Raw genomic sequence first — 20718 nt, 5'->3', positions numbered from 1 at the left:
AGGGGCAGGAACGCTGTTTGTTACTACCTTCATCCCTCACCTTAAAGTACCACAGATACCTTACTTCAGTATCTTGATCGATACAAGTGTTAAGACACATACCAAAATACACTCCCTTATTGTGCTGTCATCTGCCGAAGACGTCGTTTCGGTACTTGGAACCGTTCATAAAAGAAAGGGGTTACGCCTTACGTGACTCTCCTGTATCCATGGTGAAGATTAATAAAATCGACAAACTGCAAGGACGTATTCCTGACCGGAAATGGAGACCTGTGAAAATGGGCCCGGAAATGCATCGTTGCCACGGCAGATGGCGCTGACAAATGAAAGTCCTCTGGCCATGCGCCTTATGTTTATTGGGTGTTGCAGGGTGCGTGATTGACGCAGCGTACTGTAAACAGCAGAATGGTCCGATATTCGTGTCGGGAACAAGCCGGGATTGTGTTTGTGTACGGCCAAGCGGATGGAAACGGTCGAGAGGTAGCACGGCTATACCAAAACAAATACCCTCTGGGACACCAACCACATCTCACAGCATCTCAAGGCCGTAATGGGCATTTGTGTGGTCATGGGTTCAGGCAGGCGACGGACTGTGTGTTCACGAGATGTGTAGGACTGAGTTCTGCAGGGTACTGAGACGAACCCAAGAGCAAGCTCCAGGCGAGTCGCCCGCCGACATGGTGTAAGCCAGGGCTTCACAACATACGTGCTCGCGGAGCAAGCTGTGAGCAGCAAGGCGCGAGCACGGAGCAGCGCGAGCACGCTACCCCCACTACCGGACCAGAGCGGAAAGTGGGGAGAGTCACGTGGGGCACACAACAGCTGCCGCCAGTCGATGTAAATCCGCGGCCACCTGCAGGGATATCACTCACCCATTATTACTGCGACAAATGAAACAAATAAAGGAGAATGTACACGTGCCAGATAATTTTATTAGCTTGGTGTATGCCTCTACATTCGCATTAATTTGTGAACTGTTACACAATAAAAGGTGTCACTGAAGTGTGGGATTCTCGGTTATCTTGTACTTTTTGCCCTTTACAATTGCGTCTATGTTCGGAGTAATTGTTCTTGTGCATTTTAGGCGCAGCGTGCAGTTTAAATTTCGATCAGACAACTCGTTTCTCACGCGCGTCTTGTTACATTTCATTGCAGAGAACAGTTGTTCAGAAACATACGTGGAACCGAACATTGATATTATTGTAGCCGCCAGTTTGTGCAAACGAGGAAATCCATCCTGAGGGAAGTGTCTGTAGAATTCCAAAATGTTTTTCTCGTTCTGAAATTTGTCTCTGTATTCTCTGTCACACTGCAGGTCAATAATTTGTTGCTGCAGCTCAGGACGAATCTCTTAAATATTCGCTGAATATGGAGAGAACAGATTAAAATCACTGTCTAGTGCTGTCAGATCTTGAAAGCGCTGATCAACTAAACTATGTGAATAACGTTCACAGTCTTTGTGAACATCTTGCATGGATGATAATTTAGGAAAATGAGCTACGTTTCCTGTTTACAGCTGACTCACCCAAAGTGTCAATTTCATTTTAAAATCTCGTATTCGATCTATGAAATGAGTAATTAGCAGATCTTTACCTTGTAGTAAAATGTTCAAAGCATTCAGATGGCTAGTTAAATCTGCTAAGAACGCGAGATCACATTCAAACGTGCGCGCGCATTTCCCCTCCCACCCTACTCCGGGACCTTGCAGCTGCTCGCGAGCACGTGCCTGAGCAGACGCCAGTACTCGCGCTCAAAACCGGCCAGTTGTTAAGCCCTGGTGTAAGCTAAAGTAGGATTATGTGTGTCCTGGATGACAACTGCGTGCATTGGATTCCATGGAGGCCACTTGGAACATCTGTTGAGACGCGCATGCTATGCCTCTCTGTACTGTGTCCCGGGACGATTTGTTGTCGTTGAACGCACACTGTCCATTCCTGGATACATGTTCATAGCACCTTTTTTCCTCCATTACCAGTCAGGAATCTCCCTGCAGAGTGTCGGTTATAATAATAATAATTGGTATTGGCTTACAGCAATACTTAGTACATTGCTTGAGCATAACATCCAGGAAAATGCAGCTCAGAGAAGCATTTGAAACGCGTTCGCCCGAATATTTGAGAAGAACTTGTGTCGTGCGTAACAGCACGAACTGTCAAGAACTATTATAATAACAAACTTTTACATCTTTGACAGAGTCATAGCTTACACAACACAAAATCGAAGAGCCCACTCACCACTATCTGAAATTCACTTAGCTCTGCGACTATGAATGCAGATCTCAAAATTACGACTATTGAAATATGCTGATTCTTTCAGTCGTTTCCACCTACGTTCGGGAAGTCAGTCTTCTTGTTGCACCTTTTTTATTTTTTATTTGTGGAGAGCCTTTCCCTACCTGTCTTCCTTCCTCCAACTTCCTGTGGTTTGCCGGTTCTACTTACGGAGACACGAAGCGTGTCGTACTTGTTGGTAGATGATACGGTCAGCATGAGAATACGCGCCTTTACCTGGCTTGAATGTTGTCAGCCAGAGCGAAAGCCCATCCACATCGGGATCCCCTCACAGAAGCAACTGTAAAGTACCCAATGTTAAACATAGCTTGTAATTTGCAAAATATCTTGCCATTTTCGAGATTCTTTACTTTTCATGTTACCATATTCTCTGCAGGTTATGTGTCAAATTTGTAAACTGATATATGTAAAAATATAAACGCTTATATTACGTCTTTTTCTACTATTTTGGGGGAGGGGAGGGGGCGAGAGGTGGTAGATCGGCTGATTCCCTCCCCATTGTTTGGTACCAGCGTATATAAGACGCTACCTTTTCCAGAGTCGACTTTTTTAACTAAACGCTCAAAGTTATATTCAGAAAAGATGTTTAGTAGGACTCTGCGTGAATCTAGGTACATGTTTTAATTACGCGAGTCTCGCTGTCCACTCTTGGAAAGCTAAAATCCCTCCCTATTAACACACCACGATCATGAAATGTGTGCGCGTTATTCTCCAGCTTTCCCTGAAATGCACAGCTCCTGAGGAAGGCCCTATTATTATAACTGGCCTTCATCTGCCGCTCACCTTCACCCAGGTAATTTCACACGCAAAATATGAAGCAACCTCACTAGATTTTACCGCGCTGTTTACACCTACAAATACACCGCCATCATTGGCATCCGGACTGTTCTCGCGATAAACATATTCCAATCAGAACTTGAAATATTGCTGCATTAATGTATTGTTGTTCGCAGGGTGATACAATTCCGTCGAAGTCGCCGCTCTTTTCATAAATCCCAGATCGACTACATATTATCGACCTGAATACAATCCATTGCGTTACATTGAAACTGCTGTGTAAAGCGTAACCTACAATTTTACGCAATGTAAGTTGGTTTTGATGTAACATACCAGACGCTTCTGATTACAGCATAAGATTCCTTAAAATTTTACGGCTGTGTGCATAGTGGTCATTTTATCTACATTTTCCGTACAACTCTTAATTGTGTGATTCAAATGCTCGCGTTTGGCATCCTTTTTAAAAATTATGCCAAACATGATGAACATTTTGAATTCAGAACCATCCCTTATTCACAGTAACATAATAGATTTTGTGGGCGTAGTTCTAGGAACCAGCCCCCCCCCCCCCCCACCCCTGTGACAAGGGAATTGCTCATCTTAATCCTTGTAGTAGCAAAGTACTTTCAGTAAGGTGTGTTACCAAGGTGATTGGGGGGGGGGGGGGGGTTGAAGGAGAGGGGGAGGGGAACTTTATGCCAACCCTGGAACAAACAAAATTCGTTAATTGTTGTTTACTTTTATTAATAACATACTTTTTACAGAGGAACAGATGTGCAAGTAGGGTCCAGAACCAGAAAAATCTTTTAGCACCTTCTTAGCAGTACCGACGCACTTTCAGTGGCGTGCAGTGCGAAGGAGTGGGTACTTCATGACCACCACAGAAGATAAAAAAATTAAAATTTCGTTACTTGTTGACTTTTACTCATAACATGCTTTTCAAAGAGACATTGTGGAAGTGGAGTCCAGAAACTTAAAATGCTGAATATGACATCCATTGGGAAATGTCACAGCTCCTAGCGAGACTAAAACTTTGGGTTAAGTTTAACTGGAAAATTTAAAACGTCTATAGAAACTGGTAGAAAACTTGATTAAAACAATAAACATTTGCTTCAAAATTTTAAAATATAAAATACGTCAATAGATTACGACACTTTCAAAAGGTGGGCAAAAAGTACCCCGTCCCCCTCCCTTGCTATGCGAGGGTAATTCTGACACTTTTAACAAGCCTTTTGGTGTACTTTTGGAATTTCAGTCGAAGCATGATGTCAAAATACCTCATATTCTGATACTAATTTTGTTTAAAAACGGCGTTTCAATTACTATTAATTAATTAAAACACCAATAAAAATACGTACAGATAACGCTCGTAATTCTTTGCCTCGACAAAGTCAAGTTTCAGTTTTGTAATCCTCTGATAAAACGGAAACATCTGATATGCATCAAAACAACATTCTATTTGAATATTATTTTGGCATTTTTCTTGTGATATTTGTTTTTGTACGACTTTAGCCATTCTACCATCTGTTGTAGTTGTTGTGGTCTTCAGTCCTGAGACTGGTTTGATGCAGCTCTCCATGCTACTCTATCCTGTGCAAGCTTCTTCATCTCCCAGTACCTACTGCAACCTACATCCTTCTGAATCTGTTTAGTGTATTCATCTCTCGGTCTCCCTCTACGATTTTTACCCTCCACGCTGCCCTCCAATGCTAAATTTGTGATCCCTTGATGCCTCAGAACATGTCCTACCAACCGGTCCCTTCTTCTGGTCAAGTTGTGCCACAAACTCCTCTTCTCCCCAATCCTATTCAGTACCTCCTCATTAGTTATGTGATCTACCCATCTAATCTTTAGCACTCTTCGGTAGCACCACATTTCGAAAGCTTCTATTTTCTTCTTGTCCGAACTAGTTATCGTCCATGTTTCACTTCCATACATGGCTACACTCCATACAAATACTTTCAGAAACGACTTCCTGACACTTAAATCTATACTCGATGTTAACAAATTTCTCTTCTTCAGAAACGATTTCCTTGCCATTGCCAGTCTACATTTTATATCCTCTCTACTTCGACCATCATCAGTTATTTCGCTCCCCAAATAGCAAAACTCCTTTACTACTTTAAGTGTCTCATTTCCTAATCTAATTCCCTCTGCATCACCCGATTTAATTTGACTACATTCCATTATCCTCGTTTTGCTTTTGTTGATGTTCATCTTATATCCTCCTTTCAAGACACTGTCCATTCCGTTCAACTGCTCTTCCAAGTCTTTTGCTGTCTCTGACAGAATTACAATGTCATCGGCGAACCTCAAAGTTTTTACTTCTTCTCCATGAATTTTAATACCTACTCCGAATTTTTCTTTTGTTTCCTTTACCGCTTGCTCAATATACAGATTGAACAACACCAGGGATAGGCTACAACCCTGTCTCACTCCTTTCCCCCGATTCAGTGAACATAATAGTAAACCCGATTTCCATGCGATCAGAACGAGAGATTGTGAGGGATTCCTTATGTCATTTAGATCCACTGAATTATCCGTGTAACTGGCCATCAAGCAGAGTTAAAGTTATGTGAAACTTAATTTAAGTCAGAAGACCCTACATAATTTTCACGTATAGCTTCGTTGAATTCATAACAATTACAAGCTACCATTTTAAAAGCAGAACCCTAAGCTGGGGGAAGAGCCTTGGCATGATATCGACGGATATAGCAAGCTGACATTTTGTCAGCTACAGATGCACACATTTCCAAGATGGCAATGAATTCCTTTTGCCTAGTGTGAAGGTGACAACACTGAGGCAGGGAAATATTTCAGTGCATCAGATTTGTGTTGTTGTTCATGCCTGCAAGCCAAAGAAACAAACATTCTGCGAAGTTTTTGTTTATACCATCTAGCCTCTACAATTATTTCAAACATAAAATGAATTGCCGGACCTGCAACCCTGAAAGAAAATGCAATCAATCAAGATACGTTTATCATGTCAGGCAATACAGGTCTATCCACAGGAGTTGTGGCTTTAGGATTCTACACTATCAGTGGGAGGGCGTATAAATGGCATTTCAAGTGAACATACAAACCAGAAGAATTTTTGTGAATTGCTTTGGAACCATTATCTTTGCAGCTTGATGTTGCTGTGAGTGAGGTCCCGGAATTTTAATCTCCCTTATAAGCGGTAACAATGCCCACATAGTACTAGGGTCAGAAAGCTGGCTGAAGCCAGATGTCAACGGCAATGAATTTCTAAATCCGATAGTGTATCGCAAAAACAGGTTGGACGCTGGTAGTGGAGGCGTGTTTACGGCCTTAAAATACGAAATACGAGGTTTGTCCGGAAAATACGTATAAAAGTTGAATAATGTCTTTGCGTTACAAGTTGCAGTCACCGGCAGGTGGGACTACTGCTGTAATCAATCCCATCAACGCTCAGTTCGAGTCAGAGCACTCTGCGTGAAGCTTGTTGACAGTCGCCCTTTTTCACCCGCCGTCTGTCACCTGACAGAAAGAATCAACGATGGCCTTGAATGGGAGTCACGTGGCATGTGACGTCCGCCCTGACAAAATGCCACGAGTAAAAACGAACGAAAGAAGGGAAAAAGGGTGAAGTGGGGGGGGGGGGGGGGGGGGAAGTAGCAGGTTCGCGTCCATCTCCTTCAAAAACTTTTTCACCTTCTGTTTTCTGAAAGATTCTGGGTCTTTCTTACTCATTTAATGTGAAGTATTACCTCGAAAGTGGATGTTATTTATTATAAATAAAGTATTTGCTGCAATTCTTGTTGCAAAGACCGACGACTGCAATGTTTCCCCAGTAGCCAGAAATCTTAACGTGACTGCCAGTCTACGTCTGAAAGTGAACACAACTTGTGCACTGGAGGGGTTTGCCATTATGAAACTTTCTTTGAAATACAGGGTGTTACATAAAGGTACGGCGAAACTTTCAGGAAACATTCCTCCCACACAAAGAAAGAAAATATGTTATGTGGACATGTGTCCGGAAACGCTTACTTTCCATGTTAGAGCTCATTTTATTACTTCTCTTCAAATCACATTAATCATGGAATGGAAACACACAGCAACAGAACGTACCAGCGTGACTTCACTTTGTTACAGCAAATGTTCAAAACGTCCTCCGTTAGCGAGGATACATGCGTCCACCCTCCGTCGCATGGAATCCCTGATGCGCTGATGCAGCCCTGGAGAATGGCGTACTGTATCACAGCCGTCCACAATACGAGCACGAAGAGTCTCTACACTTGGTACCGGGGTTGCGTAGACGAGAGCTTTCAAATGCCCCCATAAATGAAAGTCAAGAGGGTTGAGGTCAGGAGAACGTGGAGGCCATTCCAATTGGTCCGCCTCTACCAATCCATCGGTCACCGAATCTGTTGTTGAGACTGAAATGTGCAGGAGCTCCATCGTGCATGAACCACATGTTGTGTCGTACTTGTAAAGGCACATGTTCTAGCAGCACAGGTAGAGTATCCCGTATGAAATCGTGATAACGTGCTCCATTGAGCGTAGGTGGAAGAACATGGGGCCCAATCAAGTCATCACCAGCAATGCCTGCCCAAAGGTTCACAGAAAATCTGTGTTGATGACGTGATTCCACAATTGCGTGCGGATTCTCGTCAGCCCACACATGTTGATTGTGAAAATTTACAATTTAATCACGTTGGAATGAGGCGTCATCCGTAAAGAGAACATTTGCACTGAAATGAGGATTGACACATTGTTGGATGAACCATTCGCAGAAGTGTACCCGTGGAGGCCAGTCAGCTGCTGATAGTGCCTGCACACGCTGTACACGGTACGGAAACAACTGGTTCTCTCGTAGCACTCTCTTTTCAGTGACGTGGTCAACGTTACCTTGTACAGCAGCAACTTCTCTGACGCTGACATTAGGGTTATCGTCAACTGCACGAAGAATTGCCTCGTCCATTGCAGGTGTCCTCGTCGTTCTAGGTCTTCCCCGGTCGCGAGTCATAGGGTGGAATGTTCCGTGTTCCCTAAGACGCCGATCAGTTGCTTCGAACGTCTTCCTGTCGGGACACCTTCGTTCTGGAAATCGGTCTCGATACAAACGTACCGCGCCACGGCTATTGCCCCGTGCTAATCCATGCATCAAATGGGCATCTGCCGGTCCTATTTGTAAACATTGCACTGACTGCAAAACCACGTTTGTGATGAACACTAACCTGTTGATTCTACGTACTGATGTGCTTGATGCTAGTACTGTAGAGTAATGAGTCGCATGTCAACACAAGCACCAAAGTCAACATTACTTTCCTTCAATTGGGCCAACTGGCGGTGAATCGAGGAAGTACAGTACATACTGACGAAACTAAAATGAGCTCTAACATGGAAGTTAAGCGTTTTCGGACACATGTCCACATAACATCTTTTCTTTATTTGTGTGTGAGGAACGTTTCCTGAAAGTTTGGCCGTACCTTTTTGCAACACCCTGTATAAACCTTGGTTTAAGAACTGAATCGTGGTTGTATCTTGCGGGTAATTATCTTTTTCAATTATGGCTAGCAACTTCGAAAAAATCTCGTCTTCCATTAGAATGAAATTATGAAACGAATCTCGATCTTGAAACGTCTGTGATGAAGTACGTTATCTCAGAGTGCTGGTAGTCAATGCGACATCGAGAATATGGATATTACGCTTGCGCATTAGATACTATACCTTCACTATATACAATTTGAAATCGAAACAGGATGAAAATTCAATTAAGTTAACGAATAAAATTTACTATTCTGTACCTCAAATCATTGTACAGCGTTATTAGTGTTCCTCTATCAGCAGTTTGCTGTTCGAAGCCATCGACAGGTCAAGAATCTTCTTCGCGATTTTTCTCCGCTCTTCTTCGGCAGTCGCTAACAGAGTTAATGCAGCTATTTCACTCGCGTCTATTTTTTTAAGGAAACTGTTGTGGTTGTCGAGCCAAATAGAGCCGGCCACGGCCGCTGGGGGGCGCAGATCACGTTAGCCAGCCCGTCCCGTGTGTCTCGTGAGGTCGGATGTCCCGTCCACGCCCACTCCAACGTTGGCTGCCTCGTCCCGTGTGTGGACGGCTTAAACGCCCCCAAATGAACGGAAGGACTCAAAAATTCATCGAACGACCGTTCCGTTTAACATCAGAAACTTCGATGCCGTCTCCGCTCCTTTCGGTTATATGCCCTTCACCTTCAGCAGCTTTGGTCTGACACATTTTTGTCTGTCACTAAAAGTGGTCGTGTTATTCGAGAGATCTGCCTAGTGTGTCTCGTCCTCTTGATGTCAAACTTACAGTTTTACTTACAGAAATATCCAAGATGGTTCAAATGGCTCTGAGCACTATGGGACTTGACATCTGAGGTCGTCAGTCCCCTAGAACTTAAAACTACTTAGACCTAACTAACCTAAGGACATCACATACATCCATGCCCGAGGCAGGATTCGAACCTGCGACCGTAGCGGTCGAATATCCGAGATACTATGTATAAACCCGTGCCGTTTAACATGTAATGAATGTTGTAATTCACATTTTCAACTGGAAAGAAGAAAGGAAACAGAGAAACACGCAATACTGAGAGGAGATATTTTCGTCCTAATGCAAACACTGTCGGCCGCAATTTAAGCGCCGCTCTCGTGCGCATGCGCGTGGGAGACATCTCGGCTGCAGATGTTCCCTCCTGCGCGCGCAGCTTTCAGGAGACGAACCTCACCATTCTTCGGCGTCTGGGCAGGTATCGCATTTCGCCGGCCCCTTCTTTTGTCAGCTTCTGCACGGGCCGCTTTGGTTCCGCGCCGGCTGGGGTACCCGCTGTAGTCGGCAGATGCTTATCGTTTCCATTACTGAGCCGAGATGGGGGGCTTTTAGAGGCCTCTTATCGCATCCGGCGCCAAATGGCGGGTTCTTTGCTCGTGGGCAGATGCTTAGGTCTGTCAAGAACTGCCCTCCCACGTCTCACTTAACGTCACGAATATTTAGCAAATCTTCTGAGTTTTCTGTGTTCCGTATGAGACGGTATTAAAGTAAATGAATGTTGAATAGCGTTGACGGCTGGAAGGCTCTCTAGGCAACCGTCAACACCACATCAACAGCCTTATCACCACCACTTCTTGCTTCAGTAACATCGCCGATTTTGCTCTAGTAGCATCTTCGTCCATCCTCCTAAACCTAAAAGCTTCCACGAGAAATGTATAATTTGAGTGATAAACCGCAAAAAATCACGGTTCAAAGGCTTCTTTGGTGCACACTGCAGGAGCTATTCTTTTACTTTCGACTCTTTCACTGTAAAGTGTTACTTATTTGCACGAGCTAAGGTAAATCTTTTGATTTCGTGTTTTTTATTTTTTTTTAACATCATTGTGTGAGTCATGTCGCATGTTCCCATAAAACTGTAGAAAAGTAAACTAAAGAAATATATTTTATAAAACAATTGAATATACCGTATTGATGTTCACAGTAGTATTTATTTAATACTTTGCGATGAATCGGCTTTCCGTTTTCTTGCCCATTGTCAGATAAATTGGTACTGAACAGATAGTCCACACATCTGCAAGAATTCATAGCTGTACAAAGACTGATCTCCAAAATATCTGACATTTTAGGACTACATACGGTGTTAAGGTTATAAGTGCAGATCTTGTGATCATCGGTGCTTTAACATGTATCCACTTGGGCGTGTTAGAGTGTCATACAATTTACTACCTGATGTTTTCTGGACGGTCGTAACTGCACCACTAAGTGGACTACTCCTGTCAGTATAGACTAACCGTTTTGAGTCCACACATCCGCACTTCAACAGCTCACCTGTTGCCCAGTGGAATATAAGCATTAATGGCCTGCTCTTGTAACACATGTACTTGGAGGTGCAGGTTTAGGCAAATAAAAGTGGCCCGGACTTAGCCTCGTTAAACTGCCAGCATTTTGGAACCATTTGTCGCAGCAACGGAATAGGAGGAAAAAACCCACTGTTATTTCCAACAGGATGGAGCAACTGCCCATACAGCCGACCGAAACTCGAACCTTGGAGCACATTTACGCAATCTTCACGCCTGACAGGGATGTTGGCAGAGGTCAGTCTGGTCTAGATGAATTCTTAGACATGAAGTAGTAACTGTAAAAAAATATTAATTATTTTGTGCAAAGAAAACCTATTTTACAGTGACACGTTCAATATCATTAAGAAATGTCGTATTCATGATCTATGGAACAAGGATTAATGTATATATGTATGTCGTGGCCCTAGCTGGCCATCCAGGTCACCTGATCTGTCAGTCTGCGATTTTTTGTGTGGGGCATCCTCAGGTCTAAGGTGTACTGCAACAACCCTCATAGTCTTCAGGAACTGCAGCAGAACATTTCTTATGAGCTTGCAGTAATTCCAGCAGTCCAACTTCGATCTGCCTTTAGCAACTTGTTGACCAGGGCCCAAAAGTGCCAAGAGATGAATGGTAATCACTTCCAACAGAGGCTATAGTCAAGTTAGTACTGCATTTCCTTTCCTCTGCTGTGTTTCTTTGTACCTTTTAATCTTGGTTCTCTGGGCCTCTTTCATTTTCCCCACCCTGTACTAACCAAACTAAAAAACATTACTCCTAATAGCTGTGATTGTTAGTCTGCAAACGAAGTAAATACTGGCGCAATCTCGTTGCGTACACTCTCCTCAATCACCAATAAGGATATGTGCACTTGGAAATTTTGAAAGTTTTTAGTAAGATGCTAAGGAACCAAACTGTTGAGGTCATCGGTCTCTAAGCTTACACGCTACACAATCTAACTTAACGGTAAGGACAACACACACACACACGCCCGAGGGAGGACTCGAACCTCCGACGGGGACAGCCGCGCGAACCGTGACAAGGTGCCTTTATGCACTTATACCAACACCCTGTATAACAGCACAAAAACACAAACGTAATGTAATTCTCAAAGATGCTCTGAATAAATAAGTCTCATTTTACTACATACTCATAGATGAAAAGTATAGGAATGTACAAGCCAAAAACTTTGTATGAGTAAGTAGGGGTACAGACTCCTATTTTACGAGGGCTATCCACAAAGTACATTACGTTTTGGAATTAAAAATAAAGTATTGGAAAATTTTTTATTATATACAGATGAAAGCCACGCTGAAATACTACTTTTCTACATAGTTGCCATTTAAATTAAGGCACTTATCGTAGCGATGGACGAGCTTGGAAATTCCTTCGTCGTAAAATTCGGCGGCCTGCGCCTTCAACCACGTGGTTACCTCTTCTTGAAGCTGTGCGTCGTCATCAAGACGCTGCATCGCCAACCACTTCTTCATTGCTGGGAATAAGTGGAAGTCGCTCGGTGCCAGGTCGGGACTGTACGGCGGATGAGGAAACAACTCCCACTTAAAAGATTCGAGAACTTCACGGGTGGCATTTGCCGTGTGGGCCCAACTTTCCCCTGCGCTTGTTTTGTATTGCTCTTCTGAGGTTGTGCAGAGTTTGGCAATACCTTTGAGAGTTTATTGTAGTGCCTCTTTCCAGGAAATCCACAAAAATCACACCTTTTCTGTCCCAAAAGAGGTAACCACGTGGTTGAACGCGCAGGCGGCCGAATTTTACGACGAAGGAATTTCCAAGCTCGTCCATCGCTACGATAAGTGCCTCAATTTAAATGGCAAGTATGTAGAAAAGTAGTATTTCAGTGTGGCTTTCATCTGTATATAATAAAAAAAATTCCAATACTTTATTTTTAATTCCAAAACGTAGTGTACTTTGTGGATAGCCCTCGTATATTGACAAACTGGTGAATGTGATTTACAATTTGAAAAAATGGAGGGGAAAGAAGTGTATGGAATGTTGGTGTGGAACAATTACAATAGCCATATCATCTGGTGGTAAGACAAATATTAACTGGCTGCTGCTACTTTAGTAATGTGTGTTTGGTCACTAACGATGAGTTCAGGATTCTTTGAGTGGTGTTTCTCAATAGCTACAGTTTCGAGTAATATCAGTTTTCTGCCGTTAGTGCTTCTATGGAAAAGGTCACAAAAATGGTTCAGATGGCTCTGAGCACTACGGGACTTAACATCTGCGGTCATCAGTCCCCTAGAACTTAAAACTACTTAAACCTAACTAACGTAAGGACATCACACACACCCATGCCCGAGGCAGGATTCGAACCTGCGACCGTAGCGGTCACGCAGTTCCAAACTGAAGCGCTTAGAACGGCACGGCCACACCGGCCGGCAAAAGGTCTCATTTAATATCATAACAATGACATTCATCCACAGCATGTTTAGCAAAGGTTTCAGTCTTCCGTTTTCAGTCTCCAGCCCCTATTACGCTCTGTCGGTATGATGGTTATAGCCCTGTTTGACTGACTTCCATATACTTTTCCACACAGATTACAGGAAACCCTGTAACTTCCAGTCCGTTCTAAAGGTGGAATCTTGTGTTTTCTGTCGAACATAATGTGGGCAACAGCATTCCTATTGTAAAAAGCTGCAGTATGCCTACATGTAGCATGGGGGACCATTTGTTTTCAGTGTGGTTTGGGGCTTTCTGAGGACGATACAGAAGTGCTGTTATCCTCTGTCTCTTCTTTCTACTGAATGTGCTGCCAATTAAGGTAGGATTGTAACCATTGCTGTATGCCATTTCTTTAATTTCAAAATGTATTTGGTTTCTGGTGTAGATAGTACGCGGTGCACCACGGACTGGAAGGGTATCTGTTTATGTTGTAATGGATGCTGTGAACCGGCGGGTATTACTACGTGTGTCAGTAGAAATTACTTTCCTGTGTACCTTACATAAATACTGTTGCTTAGTGATGTCAGTGGTAAGGTCTAGGAAGTTGATAATGTCCCCTTCCAACTCCGTTTTAAAATTAGTTTGACTACGGTTTGACTTTAAATGTTGAATGACTTTAGCTAATTGTTTCGCTGTCGTTTGGGCTACCCGTTTCGTATTGTGTTACCTGCGATGGCACAGAAAGCAGAAAGCCGGTGGATAACGAACCACTAAATAAATATTATTGTGAAATATCAATACTATTTTTCAAGTTTTTAACATGTCTGTGTTCCTCCAAGTACCGATGGAATATTCAGTAAATATATTTTACATTGATAACGACGTTTTTCATCTTATGTACTATACATATGCACAAAACACAGTAACGACGGGTGTGAAACACACGCCTGATGGTCAGGTCCTGCAGAAAGTGTCATCACTTCTGTCTCTAAGCTGGTCGTAGGTTGTGTTCCAAAAATGAGCAGCTTAGAGACAGAAGTGATGACACTTTCTGCAGCACCTGACCGTCATTTTACAGGACAATGCTCAAGCACGTACAGTGCAAGCTGTTGGTGATTTGTTTGACTGATGGGGCTGCCAACTGCTATACCACCTACTGCACTCCCCTGACTTAAGCCCTCGTGAGTTCAACTCGATTTCTGAACTGAAGGAAACACTTCGCGGCATTCGCTGCAGAACTGCTACAAATTCGTCGGGCAACAGGCCGCGCCGCTCGAACTGTCAACACAAGTGGCAGTGCTAAGAGTATCCTACGACTTCCACATCGCTGGCAACATGTTATACACAATTTTGGTGACTACTTTGGAGGTCAGTAAAACTTTGAAACACGTATATATTTTGTACGCGCTGTAAATAAATAGTTGCCACTATTAAAAAAAATGGTTCAAATGGCTCTGAGCACTATGGAACTTAACTTCTGAGGTCATCAGTCCCCTAGAACTTAGAACTACTTAAACCTAACTAACCTAAGGACATCACACACACCCATGCCCGAGGCAGGATTCGAATCTGTGACCGTAGCGGTCGCGCGGTTCCAGACTGTAGCGGCTAGAACAGCTCGGCGCCACTATTAAAGTTCCAACCCTCGTATGTAGACGCATCGTTGCAGAGCGACATGAAACGGAAAAGGACGTAAGGTTGGTTGTAGACAAGCCGAATGACGAACTTCGATTTATTGCTGGAGTTCTAGTAAAGCGTAGCTCATCTATAAAGGACACGGCGTGTAGAAGTCTTGTGTGGCCAATTCTTGGATTATAGAAAGACAATGAAGCTACTCAGAGCCGTACTACTAGATTTGTTACCGAAAGGTTCGATCAACACGAGAATATTACAGAAACTTTTCGTGAAGTCAAGTGGGAATCCGTGGAGGGAAATCGACGTTCGTTTCGCGAAACTTTATTGACGGTTTAGAGAACTGACATTTGCAGCTGACTCAGAACAGTTCTACTGGCAACTACGTATATCTCAGGCAATAACCACGAGGGCAACGTAGCAGAATTCAGGGCTCCTACAGGCATATAGATAGTCGTTTTTCCTCGCTCCATTTGCGAGTGCAACAAAAAAGCAATAGATTCCATTATTCACCGTGTAGTGGCTTGTGGAGTACGTGTGTAGGTGAAGAAATGAAACACTCGGGTGCTTGTCTTAAGCGATTTAGGAAAAACACGGAAAATCTAAATGTGGGTGGCAGTGCGGGGATTTGAACCGTCGTCCTCACGAATCCGAGCCCCGTGTCTTAACCACTGCTTCACCCCGCTCTGTCAACAGCAGTTACTGCGTGAAATGCCGCCACCAACGTGGCGATGTCCCGCCCACTTCGCACACATAATTACAGACGTCGTCAACAGAACGGTCGGACATCGTTGCGTCGGCCGTTCGGGACACGAAATGGCGTGCACGCTCGGCAATCATAACGCCTCTGGACTTTTATCTGTGCGGAGAGTTAAAACGAGGGGGCTACGAGGAAACATCGACGACTCCCGAAGACAGGAAATGCCATATAACATGGCCGTATGCTGCGGTAAATACAGATGAAATACATCGTAGAGTACTTTTTTCTTTGTAACTGCTTTAAAGTACGCAACGATGCTAAGGGTCAACAGTTTGAGTGCTTTGGTGTGACAGTCGGGATAACAAACACACGCACCGTACTCGTCTTACGCGATTGCTTACGTTTGGTGCAGTGGAGCAGATGTCTTTACAGCTCACGGCGAGACAGTGGTTAGTGCCGCTATTATTTTGTTACTATTTGATCAAGTTCCACACATGTAATGTCCCTGAAGTACTCCTAAAGGCCCTCTCCAACGAAAGGAAAAAGCTATATAATTTGATTAAAAAATGATCACATTGTCGACTATTACTTAGGGAAAAACGCACCTCGATATACGCTCTAAGACAAAAAATAAATAAATAAAAATAAAAACGATCATTAAGAAGGAATTATTCGAATGGGGCGGAAATCGGTAGATGTGATGCATATGTAGCGACGAACAAATTATTGCGATCTCAGAAAGAAATGGATGATTTATTCAAGGAAAGAGCCTCACAAATTGAGCAATTCAGTAATGCGCTGGTCCACCTCTGGTCCCTACGCAAGCAGTTATTTCTCTTGACATTGATTGATAGAATTGTTGGGTGTCCTTCCGAGGGATGTCGTGTCAAATTCTGTCTAACTGGCTCGTTAGATCGTCAAATCCTAATACCGAAATTGTTGGAGATCCCTACCCGTAGTGCTGCAAACGTAATTGGGGGTAGATATACGGTGCTCTTGCTGGCCGAGGTAGGGTATGGAAAGCACGAAGCCAAGCCAGTAGAAACTTTTCTCGTTTGCGGTCTGACGTTATCTTGCTGAAATGTAAACCCAGGATGGCTTCCCATCAGGGGGAAAACAACGGGGCATAGAATATAGACGTGTACCGCTGTGCTGTATGGTTGCCAAGAACGGCGTGTTATGAGAATAAATGGCGCCGTAGACCATCACTTTTGGTTGTTGGGCCGTATCGTGGGCGACAGTGAAGTCGGCATGCGCCGCTGCCTCGGGAGTCTCCACACGCGTCGTCGCTGGACAGTGGGGTTCACTTCGAAGCGAGACTCGTCACCAAAGACAGTTCTACTCCAGTCAATGAGATTAAACACCGAAGACATGTGTGGAGACTCCACGGGCAGTGGCGGCATTCTGACCGGACAGTCAGCCACCACACGGCCCGACAACCAGGAGAGATGCTCTGGGGTGCCGTTTCAATTTTGGAGCAGGAACCCTTCGGTTGTCACATGCGACACCCTTAAAGCAGAGCGATACGTGGACGGTTCAACAAGGAAATGCCCAGCCGCACACGGCGAGAGTTTTTACTGCCCGTGTTGGTGCTTGCCAAACCCTTCCGTGGCCAGTGAGATGGTCAAATCTCTCTCCAATTGAGAACATGTCGAGTATTACGGGCAGTGCCCTCCAAGAAGTTCGGGATTTCCGCCATCGGGTAGCGCGCCAGTTGGACAGAATTTGGCACGATGTACTTCAGGAGGAAACCCAAGGACTCTATCGCTCAGTGTCAAACCGAATGTCTGTACATGTACGTTACATCTACCGTTTTCTTCCCATTCTGATAATTCCTTCGTGATGCGTCGTTCTTGGTTTTTTTTTTTTTTTTCTTCAGGGCGTATTTCCTCTTTCTGATTATGTTTAGGACGGGCTTTCTTAGTTAAGTGTCACGAGAATATGGCACAGTACGAATCCTAACTGTCGCTTGCCAAACATGTCGTAAGGCGGACTATGTACTGGGTCTCTTCGCGGAAAGCAAAATGTGTAAAAAAATAGCGCAAGAAATTCGAAATTTCTTACAAAACTGTTCTTCGTAGCTGAACTTAAAATGCGCTGGCGGGGGACAACGGCACAACCAAGAGGCCTCTCTGTAACAAGGACGAAATTTGCTCTGTGGCAGGAGATGAAATTATCTGCTCCAATGAAGAAATAACGGAAACATCCGCATGATGTCGCTAGTTATAGGGTGATAACAAGGTTAAGTTGTGCATTGAAATTCTTGGAAAGAATATTAATGGACAGACTCCAGTGGTGCTACGAGTGTAGTGTCCTGCTCCTTAAGACACCCTTCGGTTCCGGTGAAGGCTGTGATACGAACGAAACATTGACACACATAATCGCCGATGTACTATTTGCAGTTGGTAGTAGTTGTAGATGTCATTAACGAATTACACTGAATCGCCAAAGAAACTGGTATAGCCATGCGTATTCCAAATACAGAGACATGTAAGCAGGCAAAATACGGCGCTGCGGTCGGCAACGCCTATATAAGACAACAAGAGTCTGGCGCAGTTGTTAGATCGGTTACTGCTGCTACGATGGCAGGTTATCAAGATTTAAGTGAGTCTGAACGTGGTGTTACAGTCGGCGCACGAATGATGGGACACAGCAATTCCGAGGTACCGATGAAGTGGCTATTTTCTGTACGACCATTTCACGATTGTACCGTGAATGTCAGGAATCCGGTAAAACATCAAATCACCGGACACTGCTGCGGCTAGAAAAATGTCCTGCCATAATGGGACCGACGACGACTGAAGTCAATCGTTAAACGCGACACAAGTGTAACCCTTCCGCAAGTTGCTATAGATTTCAATGCTAGGCCATCAACAAGTGTCAGCGTGCGAAACATTCAACGAAAGATCATCGACATGGGCTTTCCGAGACGAAGGCCCACTCGTGTACCCTTGTTGACTGCATGACACAAAGCTTTACGCCTCGCCTGGTTCCGTCAACACCGACATTGCATTGTTGATGACTGGAAACATGTTGCCTGGTCGGACGAGTCTCGTTCAAAATTTTATCGAGCGGACGGATGTGTACTGGTATGGAGACAACCTCATGAACCATGGACCCTGCATGTTCAAATGGTTCAAATGGCTCTGAGCACTATGGGACTCAACATCTTAGGTCATAAGTCCCCTAGAACTTAGAACTACTTAAACCTAACTAACCTAAGGACATCACACACACCCATGCCCGAGGCAGGATTCGAACCTGCGACCGTAGCAGTCCCGCGGTTCCGGACTGCAGCGCCAGAACCGCACGGCCACCGCGGCCGGCGGACCCTGCTTGTCAGCAGGGGACTGTTCAATCTGGTGGAGGCTCTGTAATGGTGTGGGGCGTGTGCAGTTGGAGTGATATGGGACCCCTGATACATCTAGGTAAGACTCTGGCAGATGACACGTACGTAAGCATCCTGTCTGATCACCTGCATCCACTCATGTCCATTACGCATCCGACGGACATGGGCAAATCCAGCAATGAAATGCGACAGCCCCACATGTCCAGAATTGGTATACAGTGTCTCCAGGTACACTCTTCTGAGTTTAAACACTTCCACTGGCCACCAGACGCCCCAGGCACGAACATTGTTGAGCATGTGCTTCTTCATATTTTCGCGGTGCAAAGACTGATGCATAAAATTTCAGTCGTGCAGCCGCATAAATTCGAAGAAGAAGTCAAATTTATGGGGCTGCACGCCCGAAATTTTATGGATCATTGTTGAGCATATCTGGGATGCCTTGCAAAGCGCTGTTCAGAAAAGATCCCCACCCCCTGGCACTCTTACGGATTTATAGACAGCCCAGGAGGATTGATGGTGTCAGTTCCCTCCAGCACTGCTTCAGACATCAGTCGAGTCCATGCCACATGGTCATGCGGCACTTCTGCATACTCGTGGGGGCCCTATAGGATATGAGGAAGGTGTACCAGTTTCTTTGGCTCTTCAGGCTGCGAATCGTAGCTCACAAAATGCGAGCGCACAGTGCAGGGCTTACCAATCAAGTTTATCACATGACTGCTCCACACATACGCGGATACAACAGTGCTAAGCAAAACGCTGCTCAGTCATGCAGGCCTTGGAAGAATACGTCTAGGTCTTACAGAATAATCCGTTCCGTCCTTCGTGTTACGTAACATCTTTACGACAAACCTTCATGAAGCAGTAGGTTCCGATCGAAAACTGAAACAATAGGCAGACGGCTTGTGTGTTTATGCTACGAGTGTTACACTGGTGAAGGGACTGGAAAAGGAGGGGGAATCCATGTGCGTCCTGCCTAAATACTTAAGATCAAAACAGGCTGTGCATATGAGAAAGCAAACCTTGGTAATCATTTTCACAGGGCTCCATCTTTTTGTCACACGCTACTTGATACCAATGTCTTCTGAAATCGAAGTTAAAAACTCCATTAGTAACCTAGGACTATTAATCGATGACAACTTCAACGTGAATGGACACATAAAAGAAGTTATGGAAGAATGTGAGAGAGGCGTTAGTATCTTACGTGCGGTGATGGGTATTAAATGGGTAGCCGACCAACATGCTTACCTAATGGTCAACCGCGCCTCAGTGAAGCTGCATTTCCACTTCGAATGCCTCTGTGAAATCTGACGCAAATCTCCACTGTCTTGATAGATAGCAGTACAAGGCATTTCGAATATGCCCTGAGAGCCACGTTCTCCATCGCGACAAATACTCTGTTATCAGTGAACTAAGTCAATATGAGGTTGTATAATCGTGTGGAGTTTGCTGAAACACGCTCAGTTCATAGAGAACAACGCTTGCGCCTATAAGACATGCCACAAATTGAGACAGCCATTAAAGAAGGAACAAAAAATAAATAAATGGGCAAATGTGTGTGAAATCTTATGGGACTTAACTACTAAGGTCATCAGTCCCTAAGATTACACACTACTTAACCTAAATTATCCTAAGGACAAACACACACACACACCCATGCCCGAGGGAGGACTCGAACCTCCGCCGGGACCAGCCGAAAGAAGGAACAATATCTGTTGAGAGACTGCACGTGCTATGAGCTACAGTTCTTG

At 44.3% G+C, this 20718-nt stretch overlaps 1 protein-coding gene across 1 annotated transcript in view; it reads left to right on the top strand.

Moving 5' to 3' along the window:
* Nucleotides 1-20718, top strand: part of LOC124605772 — a 217152-nt gene that overhangs the window by 170827 nt on the left and 25607 nt on the right. The gene's annotated exons all lie outside the window — the stretch shown is intronic.

Source organism: Schistocerca americana, chromosome 3 (assembly GCF_021461395.2).
Source record: "Schistocerca americana isolate TAMUIC-IGC-003095 chromosome 3, iqSchAmer2.1, whole genome shotgun sequence".
Lineage (NCBI taxonomy): Eukaryota > Metazoa > Arthropoda > Insecta > Orthoptera > Acrididae > Schistocerca > Schistocerca americana.
Note: the sequence above shows the minus strand (reverse complement) of the source record. Positions and strands in the feature narration are given on the sequence as shown.